Source organism: Oncorhynchus tshawytscha, linkage group LG28 (assembly GCF_018296145.1).
Source record: "Oncorhynchus tshawytscha isolate Ot180627B linkage group LG28, Otsh_v2.0, whole genome shotgun sequence".
Classification (NCBI taxonomy): Eukaryota; Metazoa; Chordata; class Actinopteri; order Salmoniformes; family Salmonidae; genus Oncorhynchus; species Oncorhynchus tshawytscha.
The window spans coordinates 7,628,127-7,636,569 of NC_056456.1; positions in this window are offsets into that span (position 1 = coordinate 7,628,127).

Below are 8,443 nucleotides of genomic sequence, written 5' to 3' on the forward strand. Positions count from 1 at the left end.
GATAATCGCATAGTAAATCCTTTTTAAAATCTGACAACGCAGTTGGATTAGTAAGATTCTAGGCTTTCGATACATGTGAGACACTTGTATTTTCTTTAATATGACTATTTATGTAGCGATCACCGCATGTTGTGGAATTTCAGCCCGCTAGCGGGTTCCGTGCGCAGAGAAGTTAAAAAAGTGCTTTCTGGACCATTTTTCAAAATTCTTTTGATTTTTGTGTCAATTACACACGTATAAGAACTGTATCAACATACTTTAGTCATATTTTAATATCAACATTTTATTTATTCTTTTACTTGTGCATAAGGCATATGTTTTGTCCATTTTCAATATGATTTCATAGGAAGTCAAAAGTCAAAAATGTGAACATTTTTTCAAAAACGTATCACCCCCTTAAAAAAGTGCTTTCTGGACCGTTTTTCGAAATGATAGTGGTTCCTCTCCATCCTTCGTTGTGTTGATTTCATCATGTCCATTTGGTGATGTTTTTCACTGTTGAATCATATTGAGAATGCACGTGCATTTGCAGTTTGTTTCAATGGGCATTTCCCATCACGAATTTGTCATCCTCAAAAATACTGCACAAATGCTAAATTGACTGGCCTGATGAACTCGGGATGGCCGGGCAGTGATAGTGGTTCCTTTCCATCACTCTTTGGTGTTGATTTCAGAATGTCATTTTGGTGATGGTACCTCACTTTTTAAACATATTGCAAATGGACAAAAGTCAACCAGCAAGTCACTGTCCATCAGTCAATTAGATGTCATTCTGACACCAAACTGATACAAACTAACACCACACCCACTTTTTCCAACTCATTTAGAAGCCAACTATCACATATTTCAGAGCAGGCCCAAAATTCACAGCCCCTTCTGTTCAAACCATAAGGCAATATTAACCCACATAGGCTCTAGGTTGAATTTAGGGGAGCAGGTAATGTATTCCTATAAGGAGAAATGTCATTGTAATCTGTGAGATAAAAAAAAAACTGATTTACTATTAAGGGTTAATGCCATACGGTCATCGGGAGGACCTCAGGAACGTACCTGAGGTCGAATTGGGCTTCTCACCCTAACGGTTCTCACTGTCACCCAAAAGCAAATGACATTTAGTGCCAGGCTTCATTTTTGGGCCTACTTTTTTCACGGTCGCTGCACTCAGAGCGAGCTACGGTCAAGCGGGGCATCTTGTTAAACTCGGCATGGCCTTGAGAATATGGAAATGCCATTGCAGGCTCTGTGTGTCTTTAAGCACGGCACTTTGTCACTCCATCCTTGCTGTGTGTGTGTGTGTATGTGTGAGAGAGAGAGCTTTTCTTTGACATCTGTTAGGAGAAATGACTGACTTACAGTTCATGAGGGTTGCCTACTCACACATATGAAGTTTTGAAAAGATCTGACCTTTAAAACCCTTCGAAACAGTACATATGACACCATTTTAAGGCACTTCCGGTTGACACAGGAAGCTGACAGTGAACACATATCCTCCTTGGGGTAGGCACTTATAAGATTCTTGAGTTTTAAGTATTTACGTTAAGAACTGACTTATTTACGGAGGGTTTAGTGAGTGTGTGTTATTTCAGAAAATCACAGAAATCTCGCAGAGCTCCGAAGCACACTTTAAAAAGATGAACACGCTGCCACTGGATCTGTAATTTTAAAAATATATATTTTTGAACATCACCAATTTGACATTGTACGATTTCTCTTAAATGACGATAGATAAATGGCTGTTTATTTTTTTATTGACACCGTAGGTTAATTTACTTTGACGTGAAGCGGAAAAATGATTGCTCTATTTTAATTTTTGACCTTTAATCCCAGAAAAATGGCCATAATTCAAAAACCGTTGAGGCCTATACACCATCTTGTTCGGGGCCAACTGCCCATTATGCCAATCCTATGCTCACCAAGTTTCGTCTTCAAAATCTTTTCTGTTTAGGAGAAAAGGCCACGTCGTGATTGGTGATGTTTTGTACATTTGCAATATGATTCCATTCGCCCTCTTGAGGGATTTACTGGGAGAGTGGAAAAATGACAAAAATGTGAACATTTTATAAAACGGAAACAGAATGTCCGAGATAGTTATTTTGTTGACTTCCTGGAAGAACCAGCCCTGCCGCAAGGCCCGACGCCGTCCGCATATTTTAGAGACGTTGTCGGACGTCTAGCAAGGGACCGTACATATGCAATGTGGACTTTCTCACTAACCATATGGCAAATATCAAAATGTTCCCTCAATTAAGGTATGCTAGGCCAGGCACGGCTCCAACATAATCATTAAGTTTGCTGATGACACAACAGTGGAAGGCCTGATCACCGACAACGATGAGACAGCCTGTAGGGAGGAGGTCAGAGACCTGACTGTGTGGTGCCAGGACAACAACCTCTCCCTCAACATGATCAAGACAAAGGAGAAGATTGTGTACTACAGGAAAAGGAGGACCGAGCACGCCCCCATTCTCATTGATGGGGCTGTAGTGGAGCAGGTTGAGAGCGTCAAGTTCCTTGGCGTCCACATCACCAACAAACTAACATGGTTCAAGCACACCAAGATAGTCGTTAAGAGGGCACAACAAAACCAATTCCCACTCAGGAGACTGAAAAGATTTGGCATGTGTCCTCAGATCCGCAGAAGATTTTACAGCTGCGCTATCGAGAGCATCCTGACGGGTTGCATCACTGCCTGGTATGGCAACTGCTCTGCCTCCGACCGCAAGGCACTACAGCCCAGGCCAAGCTTCCTGCCACCCAGGACCTCTATACCAGGCAGTGTCAGAAAAAGGCCCTAAAAATTATCAAAGACCACAGCCACCTCAGTCATAGACTGTTCTCTCTACTACCGCATGGCAAGCGGTACCTGAGTGACAAGTCTAGGACAAAAGGCTTCTCAACAGTTTTTACCCCCAAGCCATAAGACTCTTGAACAGGTAATCAAACGGCTACCCGGACATTTTGCATTGCTTGCCCCCCTGTATAGCCTCGCTACTGTATATAGCCTGTCAATTTACTGTTGTTTTATTTATTTAATTACCTATTGTTCACCTAATACATTTTTTTCACTATTGGTTAGATTCTGTAAAATGACAAATAAACTTTAGGATTTCAAATCAAATCAGAGGAAAAACTGGTTCAGTCTGCTTTCCAACAGACAGCGGGAGATGAATTCCCCATTGATCAGGACAATAACCTAACACACAAGGTCAAATCTACACTGGAGTTGCTTATCAAGATGACATTGAATGTTTCTGAGTGGCCTAGTTACAGTTTTGACTTAAATCTGATTGAACATCTATGGCAAGACCTGAAAATGCCTGTCTAGCAATGATCAACAATCAACTAGACAAAGCTTAGAATATATATATATTTTTAAAGAATGGCCAAATATTGTACAAAGCTCTTGTAAGACTTACCCAAAAAGACAGCTGTAATCGCCGCCAAAGTCACCTCTACAAAATATGGACTTATTTATGAGATACAATTGAAGTAGTGTAACGGCGTTCGTCTGTTGAAGGAGAGTCGGACCAAAATGCAGCGTGGTGGTTACTCATGTTCTTTAATGAAAAAAAATAGCGATACATGAAATAACTAAATAAATACAAAAACAACAAACAAAACGAGAAAACCTAATACAGCCTATCTGGTGCACACTACACAGAGACAGGAACAATCACCCACAAAATACACAGTAAAAACCCAGGCTACCTAAATATGGTTCCCAATCAGAGACAACGAGAATCACCTGACTCTGATTGAGAACCGCCTCAGGCAGCCAAGCCTATGCTAGACACACCCCTAATCAGCCACAATCCCAATGCCTACAAAAACCCCAATACGACAACACAAAAAACCCATGTCACACCCTGGCCTGAACAAATAATAAAGAAAACACAAAAAATACTAAGACCAAGGCGTGACAAGTAGGACGTTTACATACACCTAGTTAGTTAACAAAAAAATGTGGTTGAAAAACAAGTTTTAATGACTCCAACCAAAGTGTATGTAAACTTCGGACTTCAACTGTATTTCATTTTCAATAAATGTGCAAAAATTTCTTAAAACATGATTTCACTTTGTCATTATGGGGTATTGTGTGCAGATGGGTGAGAAAAGGAATCGAATTAATAAATTTTGAATTCAGGCTGTAACACAACAAAATGTGTAATAAATCAAGAGGTATGAATACTTTCTGAAAAGAACTGTACGACCCATCATAATGCAGGGCTCAGTTGCGTGATGCGTGACAACACAATGAAAACCCACCTGCCAGATTTAATACGTCCGTAAAGTATTTAATGAAGTTACCTTTTAACATGGGTCTTTGTCAAGTCAGGTAATAATCATTTTATCACGTTATTAAATTTTGTCTGCTTGTTTCCTCATTACCTTAATTGTGTACAAATTGGTTGAGGTGCAGCGTAGCTATCAAGCTGCACAGTTTTATCAGATGACAGTTTAAACTTCTGTGATCCGATTAGGCAGAAAGCGGCTATCGCTTAAAAGGAGATGTGTCAGCTTATAGGGGGGAAGGGGGATGGAACAGGGAGCAATGGAGAGATGATGACGATGATGATGAAGAAAAGGGAGGGTTTGAAGGATGAAAGACAATGTCATGTGAGCGACAGCCCCTAAACACCTACTTTCCCTTTGAAGTGGCCTATGTGTTATTGATATAAATCAGAAGCATTTATTCTTGTGTCAAAAGTATTAATAGGATCATTTTGGTCATAAAGTCAGTGTCTGGAACAGAATATGGAAAAATATGACCTAGGCATCCTGTATTCCAAACCATCAATGTATACATTTTAAGTTTGTTCACATACTGTATCTAACAAGGAAACATTTTAGGAAACATTTTACATTGAAATTGACCTCAACTCCCAAATGTTCACTGTTCACTGTCCCCTAAATCAGGAAGGCACATTCCTCCTTATGATATGGGAATAGCCTGCAGTTAAATTCTTCTGGGGCAAAGTAAAAAATATATTTTGAAGTGCATTAATGTAAATATTCAATGCTTTGCATCTATTAGGTTACTTAACTTGCTTGTTGAATATCTCAATCAATCAGAGAGGATTACTGCTGACAGGCAGCACTGCCCCCCCCCCCCAAATAAATATGTTGGCTCTTAGTTGCCAATCACCTCACTCTCCCAATTTGCCAGTGGATACAGTTACTATTAAATGTTATAACATTATAATTATCGACAGCAAGAATGAATGGTGCAAGGAAAAATAATCTAATCTAAAACCCAGGACAAATAAACAATCCATAAAGCCCAGTCAAAAGTGTGGGTTATTCTATTTTTTATATTTTCTACATTGTAGAATAATAGTGAAGACATCAAAACTATGAAACAACACAAATGGAATTATGTAGTAACCAAAAAAGTGTTAAACAAATCAAAATATGTTTTTGATTTTAGATCCTTCAAAGCAGCCACCCTTTGCCTTGATGACAGTTTTACACACTCCCAAACCATCTCAATTGGGTTGAGGTCGGGGTATTGTAGAGGTGTGTCTTGGGTCATTGTCCTGTTGATAAACAAATGATAGTCCCACTAAGTGCAAACCAGATGGGATGGTGTATCGCTGCAGAATGGTAGCCATGCTGGCTAAGTGTGCCTTGAATTCTAAATAAATCACTTACAGTGTCACCAGCAAAGCACCCCCATACCATATCACCTCCTCCTCCATGCTTCACAATGGGAACTATACACGCAGAGATCATCCGTTCACCTTACTCTGCATCTCACAAAAACACAGCGGTTGGAAAAAAATCAATAATATGGACTAAAGCACAGATTTCCACCGGTCTAATGTCCATTGCTCGTGTTTCTTGGCCCAAGCAAGTCTCTTCTTCTTATTGGTGTCCTTTAGTAGTGGTTACTTTGCAGCAATTTGACCATGAAGGCCTGATTCACGCAGTCTTCTCTGAACAGTTGATTTTGAGATATGTCTGTTATTTGAACTCTGTGAAGAATTTATTTGTGCCACACCCTGATCTGTTTCCCCTGTCTTTTTCCCTGTCGCCCATCTTACCCATTATCCCCAGTGTATTTATACCTGTGTTCTCTGTCTGTTGCCGGTTCGTTTTATCTTTTTCTGTCTTTTTCTAGTACCTGTTTTCTAGTTGTCTCAGTTTTGACCATTCTGCCTGCCCTGAGCCTCCCTGCCGTTCTGTACCTTGTCACACCACCCTGGATTATTGACCTCTGCCTGCCCTTGAACTGTCATTTTGCCTGCCCTCTGTTCTAGTAATAAATGTTTGTTACTTCTACACAGTCTGCATCTGGGTCTTCTCCTGAAACGTGATAATTTGGGCTGCAATCTGAGGTGCAGTTAACTCTAATGAACTCTGCAGATGAGGTAACTCAGGGTCTTCCTCTCCTGTGGGGGTCCTCATGAGAGCTAGTTTCATCTTAGCTCTTGATGGTGTTTGTGACTGAACTTTTCCGCATTGACTGGCCTTCATGTCTTAGCCTTTCTAGCGCAGGCGGAACCCCTCAACAACATTCCGCTGAAAAGGCGAAATTCTAAAATATATTTTAGAAATATGTAACTTTCACACATTAACAAGTCCAATACAGCAAATGAAAGACAAACATCTTGTTAATCTACCCATCGTGTCCGATTTAAAAGATGCTTTACAGACACACATTCTGCAGCATTGAAGGTCTTCAAGAACACAGTGGCCTCTATTATTCTTAAATGGAAGATGTTCAATGGTTGATGTTTTTCCTTTGAGTAATGAAGAAGTAGCCATTTCCTATCTGGGTGGATAGCCAAGTGTACTGTTGTGGTTGGGGCGTGTGACCTGAAGGTCGCTCCACTTTCATTTTATCCGCTATTGAACACAGTTTATCCCTTCTTAAATTGTATCAATTATTTATACCTAAAATACCTAAAGTTGGATTAGGAAAGTTGTTTCAAATGTTTGGACAAAGTTTACAGGTAACTTATTAGATAATGTGTAGTCATGCCGGGAGAGTTGGAATCTGTGTTTTTCTGAATCAAACGTGCCAAATAAATGAACATTTTGGAGATATATCGACGGAATTTATCGAACAAAAGGACCATTTGTGATGTTTATGGGGCATATTGGAGTGCCAACAGAAGAAGTTCTTCAAAGGTAAGGCATGAATTATATCGTTATTTCTGAGTTTTGTGTCGCGCCTGGCTAGTTGAAATATGATCGTCATGCGTTTGTTTGATGGGGTGCTGTCCTCAGATAATAGCATGGTTTGCTTTCAATGTAAAGCCTTTTTGAAATCTGACACGGTGGCTGGATTAACAAGAAGTAAAGCTTTAATTTGGTGTATTGCACTTGAAATGAATGTTAAATATTTCTGATAATTTCATTTGAATTTGGCGCTCTGCCATTTCACCGGATGTTGTCAAATCGATCCCGTCGATCCCGTGATTTAATCCCTAAGAAGATAAGGTAGTTAAAGAGACAATGTGTTCAACAGGAATCGGTGTGTGTGTGTCTTTGTCCGCTGAGTGGCTGCAGAGTACTTTATACTGGAAAAACATGCACATACACACTCACACAAACAATATACTGTAGCATAGTTACATAATTATACTGAACAAAAATATAAACGCAACATGTAGAGTGTTGGTTCCATGTTTTGTGAGCTGAAATATAAGATCCCAGAATTTCTTCATATGCACAAAAATATTATTTCTCTCAAATGTTGTGCACAAATGTGTTTACATCCCTGTTAGTGAGCATTTTTCCTTTGCCAAGATAATCCCTCCACATGACAGGTGTGGCATATTAAGAAGCTGATTAAACAGCATGATCATTACAGAGGTGCACCTTGTGCTGGGGATAATAGAAGGCCACTCTAAAATGTGCAGTTTTGTAGCACAACACAATGCCACAGATGTCTCAAGTTTTTAAGGAGCATGCATTTGGCATGCTGACTGCAGAAATGTCCACCAGAGCTGTTGCAAGACAATGTAATGTTAATTTCTCTACCATAAGTTGCCTCCAACGTTGTTTTAGAGAATTTGGCAGTATGTCCAACCCAGTGGGTGGGCCTGGCTCCCAAGTGAGTGGGCCTACAGTGCATTTGGAAAGTATTCAGAACCCTTGGCGTTTTACACATTTGTTATGTTACAGCTGTCACAGCTATCTCCGGGACACACCCAAGCCCAGGTGTGTCCCATTTCGCTGACGACCGTCCCGGCTCCACCCACCGACGTCCTATGAAGGAAAACAAGAGCAAAGAGAAAGAATTCGCCAAACAGAGTGGGAGGGTCGTCACACATCGTATTCTAAAATGTATTAAATTACTTTTTTCCTCTCATCATTCTACACACAATACAACATAATGATTAAGTGAAGATCTGTAGGAATATGGAAGATAGTCGTTATTAGACTTTTACATCACCAGGTAATTGTATATTACTAAAGTGTAATATCTCTCATA